The 25,159-nt window shown below is 36.8% G+C and overlaps 1 long non-coding RNA gene across 2 annotated transcripts in view; it reads right to left on the bottom strand.

Moving 5' to 3' along the window:
* LOC113242064 (uncharacterized) overlaps positions 1–25,159 on the bottom strand; it is a 338,014-nt gene that overhangs the window by 119,523 nt on the left and 193,332 nt on the right. For both annotated transcript variants that reach the window (XR_008957100.1, XR_008957099.1), the window contains exon 4: positions 9,049–9,232. This is a non-coding gene — a long non-coding RNA (uncharacterized LOC113242064). The remainder of the gene's footprint in view (positions 1–9,048; positions 9,233–25,159) is intronic.

Raw genomic sequence — 25,159 nt, 5'->3', positions numbered from 1 at the left:
TTGCTTCACAAAGGACATTCTGAATGAGACTGGCACTTATTTTACTATGCGTGCATGCTGGTGATGCATACGGTGACTGCTCGTACGGTTCGGTGACATGGCCTTGATTCCTGCTAAGGCACCAGCAGTTTTACTCAAGCAATGTTTCTGCACCATCAGTGTAAAATGACAAAAAAAAAAAAAAAAAAAAGTCTGGTACAAACTCTGAGCTTCAGAATAGTTATTCAGTACTCCAAAGTACTTTGACTATTTCAGCAGTACCTGTTTGTTTGCCAAGTATTCACCAAAAAAGATGTCCTTTGTTTATTTGTTGGTGCTGAGACCAGAAAACATAAGTGAAGCGGCAAGTCCAGGCAAAAGCCCAATTCTGCCCACAAGATATTAACCCAGCCTGTAACCCAGTTTTACAGCTACAGCCTTCATTCAGTGAGTCAGTTGGCATTACCATGCTTTTCTTTTATACTGATTTTTTTGTCCAGCAGAAATGCAGGGATATCAACTGTACAAGCTATCGTGTCAAAGCAGTGCAATAACTTACCTTGTAAGATGACTCTTTTCCCATATCTAGTTTGAAAAAACTGTAATGAATGATTTATGTCTTTTAAAGAGCTCATTGTTGGGGCACCTGAGTGGCTCACTTGGTTAAGTGTCTACCTTCAGTTCAGGTCATGATCCCAGGGCCCTGGGATGGAGCCCCACATGGCCCGGCTCCCTGCTCAGTGGGGAGTCTGTTTCTCCCTCTCCCTCTGCTCCTCCCCCCTCCTCCTCATGCTCACTTTCTCAAATAAATAAATAAAATATATTTTTTAAATTTTTATTTATTTATTTATGTATTTGAAAGAGAGGAAGAGTGAGTGAGTGAGAGAAGGGAACACGAGCAGGGGGAGGGGCGGGGGAGAGGGAGAAGCAACCAAGTGAACAACCCAGGCACCCTGTAAATAAATAAAATCTTAAAAAAAAAAATAAAGAGCTCACCGTGTTTACATTTAATATCTCAAAATAATGCTCCAACATAACATCTTAGTACTATACAAAAATATTCTAATGTTTAAGATACAATAAGTAAATTTCTAACACCTATAAAACCAAAGGTAAGATAGCTTACATCATATTTTCATTTCTTTTTTATGTTGTTCATAATTTCTTTGAAGTAAATTCTTCCTTCTATGAGGTTTCATCTTTTTTAGCAACTTTAGACAAAGCATGGAACTATGTTGAGATGGCAAGTCTTCTAAAGTCCTTTTTTAAAGCCATTGATCCAATTTTATATACAAAAATACACTGTTTAAATTTTAGAATAACTATTATTAAACAGTTTAAAGCTTAACCATTATATCATATTCAAAAATCTTTTTCTTAATATTATTGTAAAACAAGACACAAGCTGTATTTACTTCTTGTATTACTGTGTAATTGCAAAGAAAATTTCAGCACTTAAAATTAACTATTTAGTGAGTAATAATGAGTTATAGAGATGAGGAGGCATCACCAAAAATAACCAGTTAAAGCAAGATAGAAATAATTGAGAACAAACTGAGTTAATTTCTAAAACCCCACATATATTTTATATACTCAAGCCACTACCTTAGGAAATTCTATTAAACACAAGAATTCACCAGCTCCCCCCAAAATCTATTAGTTGTCAAATCAATAACAGTAGCAGAAGTCATGTGGCATCTGGAAAGCTTTAGTGTACACTCATGACAGAATGAGAGTGAAAAGGCAAATCACATTTTAGTGTTATTATGAAAACAGCTTTGTCCTTGAAAATATCCTGAAAGGATCTGAAGGACCCATAGGAGTCCCTGAGCCACACTTTGAGAACCACTGCACATAAATCGTCATAGGTAGAATTATTTTATCATTGCTTATGGGTTATATATTTTGAACAGTGAAGTACTTTGAACTCGTTGGCTCAGCAAACTAAATCCTGACACTACTAAAAACAAGGTCAGAAGTTAAAAACATAATTAATCTCACTTAGGGGCAGGACTCTTTCACAACCATATTATACCTCTAATTGTCGAGCAATTTTATATGCTCATATAATAAATGAGCATGAGAAAGATTATGACTTCCCAAAGTTTTTAAGTCTAAGGACATATTTTCTTAAGATCAAAAATATCTACAAATATTCCACATAATAGCAAATTCATTGAAAAGGGGAAAGGTTATTATGAAGACTACATGGGATAATAAACATAAACTGCCTAGCACAGTGACAGGCACGTAGTAAATTCTAATTAAAGTATATACCTCACCTCTCCTAGAATGTCTTTCTTCAATCTAGTAAGTACTAACACAAAACTTACCAAGATTTCCAGGTAAGAACTCAAATTCTGAATCGGTGCCACAAAAGGTCTTGAATGCCATGTTTCAAGAAACACAGATTTACTACAACAAGGATTTGCAAATGGTTTAGAAAGATACAAGCTAATTCCAGACAAGGTAGAGGTGACCTTGGGTTGGCATCAAACCTCAGGATTATATGTATGTAACTGAGTGATGAATCTTACAAGTTTTTCTGCAAAGTCTTTCAAGATCTTAGGAATTCAGTATTTTCAGTACAGTGGAACATTAGTGCCTCTTGGTAGCTACCTCTTCCATCGATTATAACTCCAACGTACGGGGTATTTGTTTCTACAGATCAATGTTATTTCTAGTATGTAAATGATATTAGAAAAGTAAGACATTCTTTCATCTATTTTCCAAAGGGCAGTAACAAACCAAATATGCTCTGAATTTATGATTTTTCAATTTGTATCTCTCAGGGAACCCATCCCTAGTGCCCTTAGGCAGATTAAAAAAAAAAAAATCTTAACACAATTAAATCAAAACATGGCATGGAAGTGACGGTAAGACAAACAAACAATAAAACAAATATCAGCCCATCCTCAAAACTACCATCACCTTGTAAAACAAACTTCCCTGTCTCAGCAGCGAGTTCCTCGGAGCATATGCTCCAGCAAATTGATGGATCTTGGCTATAAAATTAAAATGCCCAGAATCTGTTAAAACGATATGGGAAACTGCTTCCATAAGGGATTATCTTCTATTTCCAATGGTGTGTATATCGTCTGCTCTCTAGTGTAAATCCATGGCTAGTAAGACTTGTGGCCTAGAGGATGGCTTCAGGGTCAGAAACCCGAGTTGATGTTTTGGCCTAATCACTAATGTAGTTGGTTCTCAAAAAACTGTTATTAAATTATTGTGATATGCTTATGAGTCCATGAAATAGTTAAATGGCAAGGAATTTTAACCAAAATAATGGCACAGGGGAGAAAGAAGAAAACTTACCTTGTGGTAAATATGATGTAAAGGGCTTTTAACTAAGGCGTCCCTTCTAGAGAGTTTCTGTTTTGTGCAGGCAGCAAAATATATATATATATATAAATCCCTTCCCACTAGAACAGCACAGAGAGAGGGGAAAGCATTTAAGGGCAGTGGTGTAGGCGTATTTGTAGAAATTAGAGGATTTCAACACTTCTTGAAGTTCTATTATGTGCAAGAAGTTATGTAATAATAAATTAGAAGTGAAAGAACTAACCTACGGAAATAAATGCAAACACTGAAGTTACTGTGCTGTAAACTATGAGCTCTGAACGATTACAAAGATGAAGAATTCTATGTAATTGGCACATCGCTGCAAATAAAAAAACAATCGTGGGTACGACATGGAACAATATAAGCAATATTGGAGAGTGGCTTAACAAGTGAGAATCAGGAAGTGGTCCAGAGATGGGAGACCAAGGAAGAGCAGAACTCAGATCAGAAACAACACATAGTCACCTCTAGTTATAGCTCCTAGTTAAGATTCCACATACATTTTCTTAGGGGATTGGACTACTGTATATGAATATTCTGCAATTCATGTTTAATAAACTTAAACAAAAAGAACCATGATCCAACTATTCTGAGATCCGAAATACATCAGTACTTCTTCATAGAACACGTCCAGTTATTTCAGCCAAATCTGTCTCTTTAATGTGGCCTTCGTGTGGTATTTCCCTTCCTTTGCAAAGTTTATTCTTTCCAGGCAATAAAATAATTCTTAAATATAACAAATATCAAAGTTTTTATGCAGTTTTTGGGGGGATGGTCTTGCTTTGTTTCTACTTTTAACCATTGTTTCAAGCTTCTTTGGTAGAATAAATTCATGGATCCTTCAGATCATTTACCCCTCCCTTTTTGTTTGATTTCTGGAAATTTAGCTTTTCTTTAACTCTCGGTGAAGAGTCAAGGTAGACAAAAAGAGGATAAATCACAGAGTGCTCTCTTTGTCTTGTTTATTGGCAGTTTGGTAGGCATACTAAAAAATTAAATTAACCTAGGTTTTTGTATTTTGTGTATTTTCATTATTAATATTGTATTTATTTTCTTTCCCTCCTATAAGTAAAAGTTGGCTTAGTAAATAATTGCTTTTGTTCCTGGTTTGTACGCCCTTGATTAGCTGTGGGTGTTTCTCTGCTTTGTTGTCTTTCACAAATGTCTCAGTTCTCACCAGTAAAATCTGAAAGTCAAACAACCTAAGTGGCACTTTGGTCTTAACCTCTCCAGTGAATTTTTCATCATCTCTTTGGACTTACTGAAGAGCCTAAGTTACAGTCAGTGGTGGCCCACAACAGAATAGGGGAGTTTATAACAGCCGAGGAAATAAAGCTGGAGGCTGGTCTTGTAGGCTTCTTTCTGCTGAGGAATCTGTCCTGCACCTGTACCACCATTTCTGCTTAATCAATCTTCATTTCTCAAAGTCTGTGCTCCTGAATTTGAACTTAAGAAATAAATCATGCAAATCTTTTCAAACTGGAGCTCAATCTACCAGACGTTGGTCTCCCCTTGCAAAAAGTGGAACAGGGTGGGGAAGGAAGTCAGGTGTGGGAGGCAGGGATAAAGTGGTAAATTTTCTATGCCATGGTGAGTAGAGACAGAATGAAAACAACTTCAACTCTTTCTGTCGTGCAATATGTCCATATTCAAATGTAAATGAATATAAAATTGTCTCTCCAGACACAAATCCAAATGCTTTGGGGATTACCTCCCTCCTGTTAGCATAGATAAGGAGGAGTTGACAGTACCTTGCTAGGTAAGGCTACCTACTCTGTGTCTGTATCTTTTCAGAAAATGACTAACCAAGAAATTCCAGGCTCTGCTCTACAGAGCACTAAGGATGTCACTTGGCACATAAAACCGTTCCCTAAAAACATCATCATGGCTAGATTTCTAAATCTAGATGAAATGATACACATTTAAATACCACCTGGGTTTCTACTCTGTGGGTTTGTACTCTTTGTGACTGAACCATTACAGGCTTGTTTTGTTTTTTTTTTTTTCCCTACCGAAACATAGATCTTGAAGTAAGTCATAAAAATGAAGTATGTTCACTTTTAGAAGAGAGTTAGTCATTGGGGCTCTTAGAGAAAATGCCCTAATCTTTAGCTTCCTTCTACTCTTTTAAATATACCTTTGGTGAAAGCAGTGGCTACGTTTAATCTGGCTCAGAAACCTATCCCGATTAACTGGAAAGGAAAACATTACATCTGGGCCAGATCACTGGTGCTCCTTGTGGTCATGGTGTGTTTGTGTTTGTTTGTGTGTATGTGTATTTGTTCATTTATATTTAATGAGCACCTGTGGTGAGACATCGTAAGTAAGTCAATATTTATTCTCCCATGTACTTTTAAGAACATTTGGCATGTTTGTTAATAGGTAGGAGATGGAAGGGCATGCTCAAAGCTTTTTTAGCATGACCTGACATTCTTCTAGATAAAGCATGGACCAGATGGCTGTGGCTTCTCACAAAATTCTCGTTTCAAAGTTGATCACTCTTAAAGGAGCTTGGATAACCCTTACAAACTCTGGTTACTTTAAACCAAACTTTTATTCTTCGCCATACAGAGTAAATCCAGCTCCCAGTATGCTTTTGTCATTAACAAAAACTCTGAGGGTGGTTTCACAGGGATTTTTATGCATTGTTCCATGTTCTTTGTTTGATTTATAAACTGCTGAGGGGAAATGGGGTTGTAAACCTAATCCAGGTTTATGATATAAAAGGGCAGCACATTTTAGAAACACCTTGTGGTCTTACAAATAGAGTTAACTTTAAGCAATTTATTTAGCTAAATAACTGACTCAACTATGTATTAAATTGCTGCCAGTTGGAAATAATGGAGCTTGGCAGTTTTACTGTCAAATATAGTGGGTATAGGAAAATATGTGGAGACTAGAGACTTGCAAAAGACTGAGCTGCTGTAGCATTTAGTGATGGAAAAACCAAGTAATTCACCTTGACTACACTCAAAGGGAAAAATGTGAAAAGCAAGCTTCCACTATTAAACAGTTAATTATAGTGTGTTTATGTGTATAGGGCTTGATTGTTAATTGCTTAAACTAAGTTGTTCTATAAAGACAAGTGCTTGCCTAGATTCCTATGCGCTTAGAGATTGATCTGAGTGGTGAGCTGGTCTGTTTTGCAGGGTGTAAATTGATTGACATAAATGTGTAGTCTGATTTTTAGAAAAGAGGTTTTATTGAATGCCTTGAGCAAAAGATAACTATGAGGAAAATCTACAACTTTAATGGTAAAATTAAAAATATTAAGTACTCTGTCTTATCATAACTTTTGAAGAAGCATTTCTTAGCCTTTTTATTCTTATTATCAAGAAAAGAAAAGGAAAGGAAGGGCGGGAAAAAGAAAAGAAATATAACAGATTCTGGATTATAAGATTTTATGGGTCTAGAGGCTTTGTGATTATTTATGGAAAATAAGATCCCTGGGAAAAGATCAAGGAACGTGGAAATATTTGGGCTGGAGCTAGGGAGGTTAAAGACTAATATAAATGATCTTCAAGCCTATGAAAACCATATAGGAAACAGACACCAGCTATTCTATTTGAACATGAACACAGAGCTTAATTGGCAAAAGCTGCAAGAGAAATAATTTGGGATCGAAATTATAAGAATCAATGTGTCGTTTCTTAAAGTTTTGTTTTGCTATTTTTTAAAGTAGATACTAGAATTCTATAAATGACATAGTGGCATTTCATAAAGAAAATAGACCCATATTTCAAATGTCATATTAAAAATTCCTGTAAACTTTGGTTATTAAACCTTTGAATTTGATGAGAAGGATAGCCTTCAGAAAAACAATTGCTCAAATCATGTTAGTTAACTACAGCATGTAATTAAGTTATAAGCTTATAAATACCCAGAAGAGGAAAAATAATGGCAAAAAATAAATCCAGTGTCAGGTGAAGTTATTCTGTCCTTTATATTTAGTTAAAATTGGTTGAAGGTCCCTACTGCATGTTCATTGGAGGGTCTATATCTTCCAAGATTTCAAAGTATTTCCCAAGGTTAAGGGTCCCATGGCTTCAAGTTCCTTTGAACTTGGAACTCTAAGTCTCACTTGAGTCTCAAAATCCAATTTAAAAAAATAATAATATCCATTTGGAGTTTATCTTTGTGCATGGTGTGAGAGAGTGGTCAAGTTTCACTCTTTTGCATATAGCTGTCCAATTTTCCTGCACCGTTTATTGAAGAGACTGTCTTTTTTCCACTGGATGTTAAAATCATAGAGGAGAACATAGGCTGCAACTTCTTTGATATCGGCCACAGCAACTTTTTTCATGACACATCTCCAAAGGCAAGAGAAACAGAAGAAAAAATGAACTTGTGGGACTTCATCAAGATAAAAAGCTTCTGCACAGCCAAGGAAACAGTCAGAAAAACTAAGAGGCAGCCCACGGAATGGGAGAAGATATTTGCAAATGACACTACAGATAAAAGACTAGTATACAAGATCTACAAAGAACTTCTCAAACTCAATACATGGGAAACAAATCATCAAATTAAAAAATGGGCAGAAGATATGAACAGACACTTTTCCAATGAAGACATACAAATGGCTAACACACATGAAAAAATGTTCAAAATCATTAGCCATCAGGGAAATTCAAATCAAAACCACCTTGAGATACCACCTTACTCCAGTTAGAATGGCAAAATTGATAAGGCAGGAAACAACAAATGTTGGAGAGGATGTGGAGAAAGGGGATCCCTCTTACACTGTTGGTGGGAGTGCAAGTTGGTAAGCCACTTTGGAAAACAGTGTGGAGGTCCCTTAAAAAGTTAAAAATTGAGCTACCCTATGATCCAGCAATTGCACTACTGGGTATTTACCCCAAGGATACAGACGTAGTGGAGAGAAGGGCCATATGCACCCCAATGTTCATAGCAGCATTGTCCACAATAGCTAAATCGTGGAAGGAGCTGAGATGTCCTTCAACAGATGACTGGATTAAGAAGATGTGGTCCATATATACAATGGAATATTACTCAGCCATCAGAAAGAACAATTACACAACTTTTGCAGCAACATGGACGGGACTGGAGCAGATTATGCTAAGTGAAATAAGTCAAGCAGAGAAAGACAATTATCATATGGTTTCACTCATTTATGGAACATAAGAAATAGGAAGATAGGTCGGAGAAGGAAGAGAAGAATGAAGGGGGGTAAACAGAAGGGGGAGTGAACCATGAGAGACTGTGGACTCTGGGAAACAAACTGAGGGCTTCAGAGGGGAAGGGATGGGGGATTGGGATAGGCCGGTGATGGGTATTAAGGAGGGCACATATTGCATGGTGCACTGGGTGTTACATGCAAATAATGAATCATGGAACATTACATCAAAAACTAAGGATATACTGTATGGTGACTAATATAACATAAAAAAATATATAAGAAAATAAAATAAAATAAAAAAATAATAATAAACCCAGTGTCATAAGGCATTGTATGCATAATGCACTTCCACATGAGACCAAATTACCCTTCTTATCAGAATGGCTGTGAGGGGGAGAATAAAAAGAATAGCTATGTAGGTACACTGGCGTTCTCGAACCTTAAGTTCTGTTAAGCCAATGAGAGTCTCAACTACACTGAGTAAAGATGGTCTGCAGAAAAGTGTAGCCAGTTTCTGCAATAAACTCTGGAAAAATATTACCACGTCAAATCAAAAAGCAAGTTACCAAGAGCAAATTTCACCATACCTTTCTACCCTTGCAGACGGTCTGTAGCTTGCAGACAGGAGGACATCTGATAGAATTCAGGAGGGTAATTAACTGAAGGACAGCATGCAGTGTTGAAGTAAGTTGTGTCTGGTTCAAATCAGGAGTAGAGAACAGGGCTTTTTGTACATTCCTTCTGTGAACTTCAAGCTCAGTGATGTAAAAACTGTTCAAAAGAGAGGTAGTTCAATGTGATGGATTAAGCTAAGAGATAAGTGTGATCTTAAAATGATATACAGCCTCAAGAAAGTCTTTTTTCCCCCAGTAATAATGAAAGTAAACAAAGAGCTTTCCAACATTTTTTGTTTGTAATAGCCCCTCTTTATTTTGTTTTTTTCAAACTTGGGGCTTTTCCCCATTATTCTTACTAGGTTTCTTTGAGTTAAAGTATGGCTCTATAAAAAGGAATGAAATCATCTGTTCATTAGCTTTCTACTCAGTAAACTTTTTTTTTTATTTTCTTCAACTACAACTCTCATAATTTTTCTAGTCACTATTCTTCTCATCTATTTGCACATTCCTTAGTTTGCATGTCAGTCGCAAATGCCTCAACTCATCAGTTAAATTAGTTCTCTTTTTACAACAGCTCACAAAAAGGTTTACAGCTGAAACTCTTCCTCTAATCTAGCTCTTCTTGCTGCATGTACTATTTCTTTATTGACCTTAGCTTTGGAGAGCTTTAAAAATAATACATATCAGCAAGGGTTGCATGCTTTCTAATCATATGTTTTCTCCTGCTAATCATTCAGTTACCTGATTAGAAACAGATGCAACCTATTTGAAATGTGAACTTACGAGTGAACTGCTTATAATGGCTGCATATTTTTTAGATATTCTGTGTCTGTGTTGTGAAATGCCCTAGAAGGTTTTCAATGGTAAGCATTTAGATGATATTTTATAGCTATAAGGTTTTTTTTTCCTTCCAAGTGACCCATTCCAACCAATACAAACTGACAAACAAAACAAGCAACAACAAAGATTCAACCAACATCAAAAGCCACGTTTATAAGTAATCTGCAAACAAGAGTACTAGAACTGTGATAGTACGAATTTCAAAAGAGACAAACCCCCTGCTCTCAAAGAGCTTATGACATATTGGAAAAAGTAAACACATATACAACCATTTATAACCCAAAGCATAATATGAAACTTTAATTAAAATATGAAGTGGTATGCAAAAAGGACAAAAAAAAAAAAAAAAAAAGGACAGAAAAAAAAAAAAAAAAGTCTGTCCAAGGAGAATCAGGGAGGGCTTAATGGAAATTTTGGTGTTTGTGTTGGATCTTAATAAAGGAGTAGAGTTTCAATGGGCAGAGATGCCGCGAAATTCTAGGCTGGAGCCAAGGATCAGCAGCAACCTTCAAAAAATGCTTATAAGTCATGCCAATCGGATCACCCACAACTTTACTGATAAGAGGTTAAACTGCTGATTTGAAATAGATTGATATTATATTGAAGTGATCCATACCAACAGCACAATGCTAACCAAAGGGACTGGAACTAAGCCATGGAACAAACTTCAGAACTCCAAATAGAAATGGACTCAAATATTTATTTAATCAGACTGCCAATGCAACTGAAATTCTCTTAAAAAAAAAAAAAGAGCACAGTGAACATCTTCAAATTAGAACTGAACCTATGTGGGTGTGTTTTTGTTTTTTATTATTGACTTAATTTTTTTTTAGAGAAGTATAAGGTTCATAGCAAAAATTAAGGGTAAGGAACGAGATTTCCCATCTATCCCCTGCCCTCATATATGCATAGCTGCCCCCATTGTCAACAACTCCCACCAGAGTGGTACATTTGTTATAATTGCTGAACCCTGACACATCATAACCACCCAAAGTGCATAGTTGACATTATGTGTGATATTTTTTTTTAACTTTTATAAATATAACAAAATCGGGGCAATCAGCATGTTCTCCAAATCAAATCTAAGAGAAACTGATATTTATTAAACCTGGTTCATATTTGTGGTTACCAATGAAATACCAATTAGGTCACCAAAATCTGAACAACAAATTTTAAGTTTTAATAAACAGATGCTTTTACAATAACTATTGGACGATTTGAAGAGTTTTTCTTCAGAAAAATTCTCATCAAGGACAAAACCTTGTTTTGCCCTTGCAGAGAGTCCCTAAGCTTAAATCCTGGTTCAGGATTTAAATTACATTCTCTCCTTTGGCCCAGTGGTTGGTTCAGACAATTCAGGGTGGATACAAAAGTAGCTGGGGAGATATTTTGGCTGAGGACTAGTTAGTAATAATAATAACCTGACACCTCAAAATTCGCTGCTTCTTAATAAATAAATGCTTGTCAAGTGACTGCCGAGTTTATCCCAACACGCGCTCTTTGTACACATGGTCCTCTCAGTAACCATAAGAAGCAGAGAGGCAGGATCTGTCGACGAAATGGCCGTTTTTCCATTGCTTTGATCCACCACCAATTCTGTTTAGTCATCTTTGCTCTGAAAACCAAATTCCTCTCTAACTCTGAGGGCACACGATGGCTTGTTTTGGCACTAACTCTGTAGAGCTAAAACTCTAGGCTACAGAAGCAGAAAGATTTAAGAGCCTCTCACCTCACAAACTTGAGTTTCGGGTTGGAGCAGTGACAACCTGTCAGAATCTCGTTTGTGGCACCCAAGCAAACCAAGCATATGGACAGCGGAAATGGCTAGAAAAATCCTCAGACCCTGGTTCTCTTGGTAATTAATTCCATTGATTATTTTGGTGTTTAAATACTGAGACAGACCCTGGTGCCAGCCTAAAATACGAGTCAACTCACATTTCCCTTGGCCTTTTAGAAAATGCAGATGTGCCCAAATCCTAAAAAACAGCTGGTTTTGTTTTTTTTTTTAAAGGAAGGAAGGAAGGAGAGAAGGAAGGAAGGAAGGAAGGAAGGAAGGAAGGAAGGAAGGAAGGAAGGAAGGAAGGAAGGAAAAAGAAAGAAACAGGGAGGAAAAGTGTTTCAAACAAACGAAATGTTGATCTGCCTTTTCTTAATTTCATTTTTTATCTTCTTGTGTACAGACATTTGACAGCTGTGACATTCATGGGCAATGCATTTGAAAAAGAAGACATAAATATTCAGAGACATATTAGAATGCTGTTCAATGTAAGCACCTGTCTACTTAGTGTTGACAGAAAATCATTTACTTTGCTTTATGCATGTTCCCTCCAGAGACCACAGAGGTCCTATTTTATTTAAAGAGCTGGTCCCAATATCAGTGCTTGTTCTTGAAACTGCAGTATATACAGCTAATTATATTTATTGAGGAAACAATTTTGTTTTATATTTTCAATAATACTTAAATAATTTTGTCAATCTTGACCTCAGAAACGATTTCCCCAAGGATTCCATTAACAAAGACTTCATACAAGACCTGATACCAATGTCCTTACACAATACTATTTCCATTTCACCTAGGGAAATTTTTCAAGTATAACTTTCTTAGATGAGAAGTGTACAAGATGAAACTGTAAGATCTCTGTGGGTCTTATGAAAAACATCACAGTCAATGAAATCATGCCAGCATCTGTAGATATGTATTTATTATTTATTATGCTTTGATTTGTACAACCTTAATATTAGTATTGCACAAAGTAATGCTTTATTAAAAGTCACAGGAATCATGACTTTTAAGTAAGATATATCAAATTTGGTAAATCTTTGTTTCTTTTCTACTTTGCCTGAATCAGAGACGTAATTATATAACTTAACTAGACTGAAACAGGTGGCCATGCACATAGGAAAGAGAAAGAAAGAAAGAAAGAAAGAAAGAAAGAGAGAGAAAGGAGAGAGAAAGAAAGAGAGAGAGAGAAAGAAAGAAAGGAAGAGGAAAAGAAGGAAGAAAGAAAGAAAAAAGAAGGAAGGAAGAAAGAAGAAAGAAACAAAGAGCAACCTTTATCAGGGTGCTAAGGCTGCTGTAGGACTTCATAAGGTGGTTTTGATATGTATTCTTGAAACCTTCTGATTTGTTCCCAAGTGATTAAAATAGGTATGCTTAAGTTAAATTAATTATTCACCCAAAGTATAATTTCCCTCCCTGTATTTGGTAAAATGCCTATCTTGAAGGTGTATGGTTTGCAATGGGTTAATTTCGGACTACTGAGAAGCCTCCTTTAGCTGAATCTCAGGTCAGAATTACAAATGTACCATATTATCAGAGATATAATGAAACACAGACCTAAGTGAACAAAGCCTAATTTTTTGGCTATGACATTTCTCTCCATTTTAGTTTTACCTGACATGAGTGTGTAATGATGTTAGCTGGGCCTGATGAGGTGGGGGGAGGAGGGGAGGCGGTGGAGGTTGAGGCATGGGGGAAAGGCAGCTAGAACTAGCGGAGACCGCAGAGCTCCACTTCCAAAACCTTACAATGCTGCCACCTACAGGCTGAAATTTTCAAGGCGTATTCCGTCAATATTGTGTTTTCCTACCTCTAACAATGAAAAACATACAAAATCTCAGTAGAAGACCGGAGCCCAAAACTCAAAGTCCTGCAAAGAGTTAAATGGCCAGGTGATACGAAAGAACAGGCCCCTCGGCTTAGCTAGTTCAGTGCTGTTACATAATTTAATTAGGATCATCACACGGCAACCGAAGCTGTCTAGAGGAATTACGAGCCACAAGTTCAGATCACATGTGAATCCTTTTGCTCAATTAAAGCTAAGCAATTTTTAAGGTTTTTTTTCCTCTTTGCAGTATATGCAAAGAGCAGTGAAGCGTGGCCTGCATATTTTTCACATTAAAATTATTACATAAAGCCTGTAGCATTTGAAATACTTACGGAAATCAAAATGTTACACTCTGACCTTGGGCATTTAAACTTGGTCATTTTTAAAGCTATTGTTGCCATGCTCTCCTTTGTTCTAAGAAAATTACTGTGGTTAGTTATAATAGCTGAATGAATAATTACTGGAGGAAGAAAAGAAGTATGGAATGGTGCTGAAATGACTCAAGCCTACGTACTACTAAGCAGTTTTAATTCTGTTTTTGAAGTCCCAGCAACGAGACGAAAGGCAAAATCCTACTTCTGTCTTCCTACTGTGCCCACCAGTAAAAATGACCATGTCCCTTCTCAGCAGACTACCCCATCTACTTGCCTTTATGTCAAGAAAAACTCTGCTAAGAACTTGAGGAGGGAAAAAACTTTCTGGAGGAGTCCGATTCTAGGTTGATCTATATTAATGACGCAAGCACATGCAGCAAGAAGCATATTAGACTAATGTTCATTATTGAGCTTTTCTCCTAAAATTTTAAATTTCCTTCAGGTTTTTAGCTTCCTTTCTCAGTACTTTCTTGTCTGAACGGTGCTTTAAATGTATATAATTAGATAAAAAATTATAATTTTAGTAATTTAAAATACAGCTTGGCATCGTATTTGTTATTTGTACTTATGAAAATGACTATTTCCAAATCAAGCTACCTGAGATTTTCCAGTGGAAGTTTAAAGTTAACTTTTAAATATTTACTTGGAGGAATAAATACTAGCCTTGACAAAAGATCATGCCAATAAAAAATAACAAAATAGGAACATGCAAAGAAATAAGTCAATATTAGGAAGAACCTTACATTCAGTTGAGGATCTTGGCAACTCGGAGTACCTTTATGGATGTATTTGTTTGCTTATTTATTTTAAAAATCCCCAGTATTTCAGAATGTATTGCTTAAGACAATTGAAACTAGAACAGACAACAAAACTTCCAGTGAATACTGTGGGAAATTCTTCACTAACTCATAGATCAAAGAGAATATGGCAAAACTCATTTTTCAGTATTACAGCGTACTTATTATTTGCAACAGAAAAGAAGTCTGGATTTTAAGGGCACACAAAAGTAGTGTGTCTGAGTCACATATTGTTTACTAGTTTCTCAGATGAGAAGTACACAAAATGCAAAAATGAGGCAATCTTTATTTTCCAAGAATCTGAAAAGGTTAATTCTTCCTACTTGTGCTACCAGATATTTGTAGGATTAACAACTCCTTTAAACACTAGTTGGATTTAGCTATAATAAGAATATAAATACAATAAGACATTCCTAAGGGGAATACAATTTTTAAAAAATTTCCATATTTGCTACAATAAATGTTATGCCTAGAAATTTTATAGCTAACAGAAACACAGAAAATACTATACCCAGAGCTAGAAAACTGTTCCAGTACAAAGCAAGTCTGATATATTACCTCCCAAATACACAGCATATCCCTGGTAAAGTTGTAAATTATGGTTGCAAATGAGGCCACAAACAAAATTTTGCTCAAGGCATGAATCATAAATTCAAACAATAATCATCTCCTACGTGAGGCACAACTACTTTGTTTACTTCTTAGACACTGTTTCCTAAACATGAAGATGAAAGTAGGTCAAGGAAATTTAGCATCTTTTTCTCACGAAGCACGCTCTGGTATTGGGTGCACTGCCTTATTTACAATTGCACAAACCTTGTAAATATTAAAAGCCTGTGTTTTCACAATGCTGGGTCCTTAAGCATATTGACCTTTTACCTCATGATGACACCATATCATCAAAACTATAGATGTTTACTGAGGAAAAATAAATGACTCTCAAAAGTAACCTGCAATGCAGAATTCTGATACGTTTTTGATATTGAAAATCAAAGGATACTTAGCTGATGTTTACTGGTACTTGTAATCTTCTTAGATATAATTGTTTCCTACTCTTTGCACACGTCTGAGGAGTCAAAATTTTTTTTTTCTCTTTCTACATCTTAGAATTTCTAAAAGCCTAATACATGAGAACCTTTTTAAGTATGAAGCTTAAGAAGGCTGGTCTTTAATTAAATCTGTTCCAATCATAGAATCATAAAATTAATCACATAAACCGGTTCTAAGAATTACCTTGGAAGAATATACAACTGTAAAATATTGTTTGGAAAGCAGATTTTTAATATTAACATAAAAACTTCTACTTACAGACAATAGGAATAAATAGCAGCATGCTTACTGGTAGATAAGGTCCTTAGATGTCACAAACTTCCTGTTTCTTTCAGCAATGCATATCAATAATAATAACAATAGTAATAGTCACATTGATTAAGTGCTTATAATATAGTCAGAACCATGCTATGCACTTTATATGGATTATCCCATTTAATTCTCACAGCAACTCTTTAAAACAGGGATGATGTTTATATCTGTCTTACAGATTATGGTAACTGAGTCTTAGAGAGGAGGGTAGAGCACTTGGTCCACGTCACCCTGAGCTAGGCCCTGGGCATTCACAGATGAAGAGCAGTCTGTTTCCCAAAAAAACCAATCATCTACTCATCAAAACTTTCTGTCAGTGTATAAACCAAGGGGGAACACATAAAATTTGATTTAGTTTAAACCTTCTCAATTGAAATCAGACGACTTATGAGTACTTATAGAGAACTAATAAGCCGGCACAATGATATACACAATTCAATCATTCAAAAAAGTATTGAATGCCTAGTATGTACCATCTCTACTAGGGGGTGTGAATTCAGTGGTGAGCAAGATGAAGGGATCTCTGCCCTCAAGGAGCTTTTACAGTAGTGGGAAGATCAAACAATTCTTTAAATCTTCAAATAAAATAATTAATAATTAAACTGAATGGAGAATAATGGAGTTCAGGCAAGAGGTCAGAAGATGTTTCTAAATAGAGAACACTTAAGCTGGGACTTGAAGAATGAGGATTCATCATGCCAAGACATGGAAATGGTATCTCATGCCAAGGGAAATGTATGTGCAAAAGGCCTCACAATCAATCAGTCAACAAGTCCTGTTGGCTTGGACACGTTATTCAAATCCATCCACTCCTTTCTATTCACCATCTTAGTCCAGTTTGTAATCATATCTTGCCTGGACCACTGCCATAGCTTCCTAACTTGACTGCTTGCTTCTCCTTGGCCTCCTTCAATTCCATTCTCCTCACAGCAGCCAGAGCATTTTTTTTTAAAAGTAAAACCGTTCACATAACTAACCCGCATAAAATCCTTCAATAGCTTCCATTGTACTTCCTTCGGATAGCCATATGATGTGTTCCATCTTCTCTTTCAAATTTTTACTTCAATGCCACCTTCTAAATGAGGCTTTCCTTCAGGGCTCAATCCAAGATAGGACCCACTCACTCTGGGACATCGTATTTATTCTTTTGAATTTTCTGCTGAATCTTCATCTCCTGGAACATAAGCTATTTGAGGATGAGCTTTATCTATCTTAGACACTATCTCAACTAAGTGTCCCACTCAGTACCCAGCACATAGCAGATACTCAATTAAATTGAAAGAGCTGAAGAAGTATGCAGAGGTCAAATCATCCCTGGACCTTTCATCCACAGTGAGGAGTTGGGATTTTTTAATTCAAATTTTTTAATGGGAAGCTTTTGGGGAATTCTAAGCAAGGGGACAAAAATTGTACCATCTATTGTTGTGTGAAGAATAGACTGAAGAAGGATAAGAGTAGAAGTAAGAAGATTAATTAGGAGCCAATTGAGAAATCCAAGAGAGAGATGGTTTTGTCTTGGACTAGGATGGCAGTATTAGAGATGGAGAAGTGAATGATTTTTGTGATATAATTTCATCTTGATGATGTATTGAATTTGGAGAAAAAGGAAAGTCAGAAATTAAGATATATATATCTCACACACACACACCCCGCCCCCCGAGATGGCAGGAAGAGAGAAGTTAAAAGGAAGATAGACCTGGAGGTAGGATCATGAATTTAAACTGGATGCATTCAATCATCCTGAGCCAGACCTAATTTTCTGGCAACACATTTGGGTTTGTTTCAGGTCTGGTATTTCTCCTCAGAGGGGCAATTTAAGGAAAGGCCAATCTATTAACAGAAACAAACATCTTTTTAGCAGATATCCTGGCTTGATTACACAGCAGCACCATAAGACACAAATAACAGCTCATGAAGGATGATGAACATTTAGCTCTTCATTTTTTATACCAGTTTTCCAAAGAAGCCAAAAACAATTTTCTCAAAGAATTCCAAGCCCTAAATATAATATACAGAAGAACTCATGGATCAGTAAGGCTTTCTGCTGCATTTAATTGAAAGACAATGCTGGAGGATTTTACTCTTTCATTCCCACTTTACAATCCCTCCATGCCATCTGTAGCAACAGGGTCACATGGGACAGGGAGGAGCATCAGAGGTGGCCTGAGGCCATCAGCAGTGTGCTAGTTGTTGCTACGGAGGGAGGCCTGAGGATATGAACCACGGTAGAACAGCTAGAGAAGGAAGCCTATGCAGGAGTCCAAGAATGACAGCGACTATGCAAGGAGCAGTGGCTAAAGGATAATGGAAATTGGAGAAAGGAGCAGAGCAGAAGAGTGGAAAAGACCTTGGGTGTCTCCTAGTTCTAAGATGAAATGTTGCTTTTTAGGTTTCCTAGTTGACTTGAAGATTGATACTCTAGCAGATATCAAATTATTAAAAAAATAAAAATCACTTCTCAGTGATATTTTATTTTTGTGACAAAGGCAGCTATCATATTCCTCTTCGTTCTTCTATTGATATTGTTTATGAAACAAGAGTGTTTTGGGCGCTGATGTAATTTTAAATATGTTAACATCTAGTAAAACACAGATTTAGAATGCATGGCAAAGATAAAGAATGCAACCAAAAGTAGGTAAATGACAACAAAGACATCACTTTGGATATTAAATTGCTCTTAGCATCCTTGCAGAAAAAATAAAAAAAACCATTGGTTGGTAACTTCTAAGGAAAAAAAAAAGCCATAGTCAATATTCTACTTGACAGAGATGATGATGAGAACTGAATGATAAATATTTCCAATTATGATTTTAATGTTGTAAAAAAGAAGGGGGGAGTACCAAAATTAATATGATTGTTGTGAACATAACTAAATTTCAATACTATCCTTAATACATAACCAAATAAAACATGGACAAAGGAAAAGCATGCATTAATGTAAGATCAACAAAATAAACTGGAAATTTCATTTACAACATGCCTATATTGTAAATTAAGAAATGTGTGCCAGGGATATCCACTTCTGCTCACCCCAGCTGGGGATGCCTTGAAGTGCCCGAGTCCAGCCATAAAGTACAAGGACAGGAGTTTCTCTCCCTCCATTCTGTGGGACCCAATGTGTGCTAGGGATCCTCGGTCTCCTGGGACACAAATAAGCATATTCCTCAAGGGTCCAAAGATCAGACAAGCATATATTCAGCCCCCAAATGATAATACTGATTCCCCTCTGGTAATGACTTGACAATAAGCTGGTAGGATGAATCCTCCTTTGGCCTCTATTTTGAGGCAGGTTTGATTCACTAGTTTATTCAGCTCCTGGGTACTGGAGTATTGAGCCTCACGACAGTTCTCCCCGGCAATTAGCCACAGCACCTTTTGACCACAGGCTGCCCAGTGGATAACTTTCAGGGATGGGGCAACAAGTGCCCAAATGCTCCTGTCCCCATTCTCCTCATCTTTTTTTGAGCTTCCCCTCTTTATCTGTACTTCCTTTATCTTTCGTCCATTCCGTTTCTTTTCTCCCCATAGCAGTAAATATCCCATCAGAAAGGGACTGTCAGCAAGGACGGCAGCCTGCAGCAACATGTCATTTATTTACCTTCTTTGAAGTAGAATAAGCCAAATCCTCAATACGCAACCTCCTTTCACAAAGGAGAGAGGGAATATTTTTAATCCTCTTAGTGTTTTGGACATTTTTAGAATGGACAAGATAGCTTGTAACTAGAAAACGTTAAATTGTAAACATACACCCAGAAGGTGACATGTTTTCATACGTGCTGATGAACATTGGCATTTAAACAATTCCTCTCCATCAAGTAGCTTCCTAAATCTTTAGCTCCTACCTCCTTTCTTGTCTATTAAATGAACCAAAAATGACTCCCTTGATGACACTGAGGCTTTGAGGCAACCAGAGATCCTCAAAAAGCTATCTTGCCCCTTAGAGCAAAGTACTATTTTATCCTGAAACCAAAGAAAATAAAAAATAGAATCTACCAATACTAACTTGACTCAATTTTCATGTGGCAAAATTAGTAAATAAAGTAATCCAGGATATACAGTTAGTGTCCTTACACCCCCTCCAAAAAGGAGACACAATTTCTAAAAATTGTATGTTCTCCCAAAAAATAAAATGAAGTGGTTCTTGTTCCCCCACTTCAGGTAAATATATATTTACTCGCAGTTAAGCCATTTAGGCATATGATAAAGCTGAAAGTGGTGATAAACCTGCATAATTAAATAAAAGCCGATACTGTTGGAAAGCCTATGAGGACCTCCTAATAGAAATGATACCATCTACCCATTAGAATTTATTCATAAAGCTATCGCCATACCCTGTTAGTGTTAAAGCAAGCTATTTTGAACTAGACTTTGCTATAATTTAGGCCCCATTCATAGTAAACATGGCACTCTACAGGTTTTGAAAATTTGCACTAAATTCACATTTCAAGACAGACTGAGAATTCATCTGCCAAGCTTCGGTCTGGGGCAAGTATTTTATAGGCTAGTTGTAGACCCTAAATATGAAGAGTCGTGATGAAAAGTGCAGCCCCCCCCATGATAATAATACATTCAATAAATCTTTTTCTTTCTAGTTTTACCAAACTACACATGAAAATGTAAGCAGATAAATTCATACCATGTGTAAATAGAATGGAGGAATAAAAACTAGCAGGAAATGAGCATCAGAAGCTGTCACCGGCAGTATGCAGGTATGTGAACTATCGAGTGCTATTTCTCTGTCTCCCACAATTTCATTAACATGTGCCATCTAGCTTTGCTAATGTTTGCTACTCCTTTGCTTAGAGGCCTGTGAAGCAGTCCTGTAAACTGCATGAGTACTATTTCTATTTTACAAATGAGACACTGAGGGAAAGAACGGCCACACAGCCAGTCAAATAGATAAGGGGGATTCCATACACTTTGTCTTTGACTGCTCAGCACATTAGGGGTTAGAAAACCATGGGATGTACATTCACAGTGTAGCAAAATCCATTGGACTGCCTGAAAGATCAGCTTCTGGACTCAAGAGAAATGTCAACATAGACAAAATATGGTTCTAGCAACCTCAGATAGTTTTTAGAAGTCCATCAATAACAAGTTCATGTATTCCTCCTCCCCTTTTCACTGTTTTCTACTACACTCTGTTGAATGACCATGCTTACATGTATGAACTGGCTGGCAAAGCTACGTGGACATTTACGTTAAAGGTCTGCATAATTTACATGGGTCTATGGAGGCAATCCTTTGTGTCCTTGGAACACTTTCAAGATAATAGTCTTATATACCACAAGTCAATAGACTTGTGATAAAAAGAATGAGACAATTACCAAACAAGTACTGACTGGATGACCAAGAGAACAGTAGAGAGAAGGCCATGAAAGAACTAGAAGAAATATTATAACCCACTAAAAATTTGCTAAAGTCTTGGGGGCAAGGTACCATTGCTTTAAAAAACTTAAAAAAGTATAAAACATTCCTCTTGTTCTGGAGAAATATAAAATCATATTAGGGGAAAAGAGAGACAGTACTGGGAACAAAAGAGATTTGAAATGTTCCAAAGCAATAAAATCAAGAATGGAAAAAGAGTAAATAGTTAAGTCTTGTAATGTTATAGCAAAATTAAAAGAGCAAGGATTTGGAATCAGAGGACCAGAGTTCCATGACTCAGTGGCCAAATGACCTCAGGTAAGTTCTTAAATTTATGGACCCTTACTTTCTTCATAGGTAAAATGAGGACCAACACCAGCAGTCTTTAGCACCAATGTTTGTTACATGCAGTAAGTTAATTATTATAATCCAAAACGAAGCGGAAATTTTACCAGGAAAACCTGTGACTAAGGTGCCATGTCTAAATTCTAATAGCTTATTTTGAAGACTTTTCCTTATCTATATCCTATAGCCCACAGACCTCAAATTCAAAACTGGTGTCTACATAGAAAGATCTCAAGACACTGGAAATGAGGAACTAAAAAATAACCTATGAAGTTGAGGAAATCAAAGTATAAAGCAATTAGTTATTTAACCAGATGTCTAAAATACTTCTAAATGTACGGAAGTATTTTAACCAAGAGTCCATTTTAAGTCTTGAAAACCCAGAGTAACAGTGGGGACTTTTATCTATACAGGCAGTTCTAAAGCAAGGCTTAAGAGTCTATCTTGGACTACAATAATCAACAATGATTATCGACCACCTACATGCCTTCCCAACGCTGTGATATTACCAAATACTCTAAAGATTTTGCACTTAACCCAAATCACATGTTTTTCGTATCCTCTTCCAATTTAACTCATCTCTACACCTTGTAAAAGGCTGAGGTCTGGAGCCCTGGCTCATACAAGAACTCACGTCTGCTGGTTCTGTAGAGTCTCTGGGGTTTCTGCAGTAGCAACATTACATTTTCATTACTGAAACTTCCCAGTCAGATAATGTCACTTCATACCCCACAGACCCTCTGAGTTGTGCAAATGCTTGGCCTCAGATACACACGAGCCTATTCTTATTAGTTTCCCTTCACTTTCCTTGCACTGAGCTGCTTGCTAGGCCAAAGATTCCCCTTACCTTGCCACATGACCCATTTCTGCAGGATTCTCCTCTGGCAGCAAGATTTCCAGGGGAGTCTAAGTATTGAATCCCTGGGTGCTTTTACTTGCACCTGTTTTATTCTTTACGGAGTCATTAGAATTTGGCTGAGAGAACTGAACAGCGGATAAGCATTGTGTTTGTAAGAGAGCAGCTCAGCATGGCATTTTTTTTCCCCCAAAGTGCAATGGAGTGCATCCTATAACAGAAAATTTAGCCACAACCAACCACCTTTTAGTTTATAATTTGGAGCTCTCACACTATCTGTTTCTAGGATTTCTCCTGTTAGTCTTGATGCTTCAGGCAAATTCTGAATAATAAATGGGAGGAGCTCGGGTAGGAGGAGCTGGGGAGAAAGTGTCAAGAACCCTATACCAGGAAATGAAAATAAAAAGATCCTGCACAGTCTGTATTGGATACAGATGTACACAAGACAGCAACTCTGTCCTGTAAAGTTGCCAAGAATGCACCAGCTACATACGGCTTCATAGTAGGATGGAGAACCATGATAGAATAATCTAGTAAACAATTCCTTTATAATTAGAAGCAGAGCTATACATTGTGCTATTGTCCTGCATCCACCTGATACCTCATTAGTTACTGAGTGCCCACTATGGGCAGGGGACTAGACTAGGGAATGGAATTTTGCTTCTCTTACTGCCCTTTTTTCTACTCATGTCCACAACCATGCATCGGGACCTTATTAACTCTCAGCTGGATTCTTAAAATCACTTAATAATAAAACACTCTCCTACCAAACCACTTTCACACCATAATGGAATTAGTTTTCCTAAAATATAGTGTAGATCATTTCACTTGTCTGATCAAAAGTCTTCAGTGGTTCTCCACTGTGTACCCAATTAAGCCCAAAGGTCTCAATTTAGTATTTAAGATCTTTATAAAATAGTTCTTTTCTGCTTGCCTTTCCCCTCTGTTTTCTCTAGTCGGGTGTCTGAGCAAATCCCACAAAGTCAGCAATTCTCTAGTGTCTCCAAGGTAAACAAGTATGAAACAGCCGGATGTCAAGGCATTCTGGGAGTTTCCCTGTTGGAAGGAAGGTTGGTGATGACCAACAACCTATGCAGGAATGGATCTGTGATGAAAAGCCAGGAAGGGCCTTCCAACCTGCGGACAGTGGAGATGTTACATGTTTCATACACATCACTCAACCAGATAGTTCTCACTGGCAGCCATTCTCAAAAGAACAGAGTGAGGATAGTGATCTTGGAGGTTTGCATATGAAGAAGTGGTGGTGAGCACTTCCAATCACACCCAGCTTTCCTTCTCTCCCTCCCTGCCACAGCCTGAGGACTGACTATACAAGCCATTACTTTCTTCTCCCTGACTCAGAGAATAGTCTTTTCGTTTTAAAACAAACCTCCATATTGTACACAAAGACACTTTTTTACTTCAAATATTGTCACCCCACTCTGACTAGCATTCTGTGAGTTTGTGTACCTTAAAAGTGGAGGAAAGAACACTGAACTCCTAGAAGGTGGATATTTGAGCAAGGCAGATGCGGACTGGGTATATGGGTGACATGTATGACACAATCACCAACCTTCCTGCTGAGATGAGGAACAGGACAATTATGTGTGCAATCCCCACTTCTATTCAACACTATCTTGGAGGTCCTGGCTGATGCAAAAAGGGAAAAACAAAGAAACAGAGAGTTCCTAAGAACTGAGGCCTCATTATTCACATAGGACATGACTCTGGTTGAATAATCTGTATAAACACTCTTAGAAATAACAGATTTAGCAAGGTCACTAGATATAAGAGTGATATACAAAAATTATATATCAGTAAAAAGAAATGAAATTCTTTTTATTTAAAAATTGCAAAAGCATCAAAACTATTAAATACCTAGAAGTTTATCTAACAAAAGTTTAGGCAAGTCCTTTATATAGAAAACTATTACTAAGATTTCACCAATGGAAGAATATATAATGGTTGTGGATTGGAAATGGGAAGACTCAATGTTCTAAAGATCTTAACTCTCCTCAAATTGATCTATAGAGTGAATCAAAATCCCACCAAGTGAGGTGGTTGTTTTTTTTTTTTTTTTGTCTTGTTTTGCTTTGTTGGGGAATACACGGTATTCATGTGTGTAGAAATTAACATACAAATTCTAAAATGTATGTGGACCTGCAAGGAGTCAAAAATGGCCCAGATAAAATTGAAGATGCAAAACTAAGCTGAAGGATTTATACAATTAGATATGTAAATTTATTATAAAGCCACAATATTTAGATCTTGTGATACTGGCACAAAGATAACAAAAAAGACAAATGGAACAAAAGAAACCAGATACAGATCCATGCATATATGGATACGTGTTTTATGACAAAGATGGCACTGCAGTGTGGTGAGGAAAAAGGTGGTCTTTGGGGTCAAGTGAAGATCCATACGGAAGAAAACTAATCTTGACCTCTACACTGCATATCATACACTAAAATCAATTCCAAGGGGACTGTAAATCTAAATGTGAAAGGAAAATCAATTAAACTTTTAAGAGAC

The sequence above is a fragment of the Ursus arctos genome, unplaced genomic scaffold (genome assembly GCF_023065955.2).
Source record: "Ursus arctos isolate Adak ecotype North America unplaced genomic scaffold, UrsArc2.0 scaffold_36, whole genome shotgun sequence".
Taxonomy (NCBI): domain Eukaryota; kingdom Metazoa; phylum Chordata; class Mammalia; order Carnivora; family Ursidae; genus Ursus; species Ursus arctos.
This window is presented reverse-complemented; position numbering and strand designations above follow the sequence as displayed.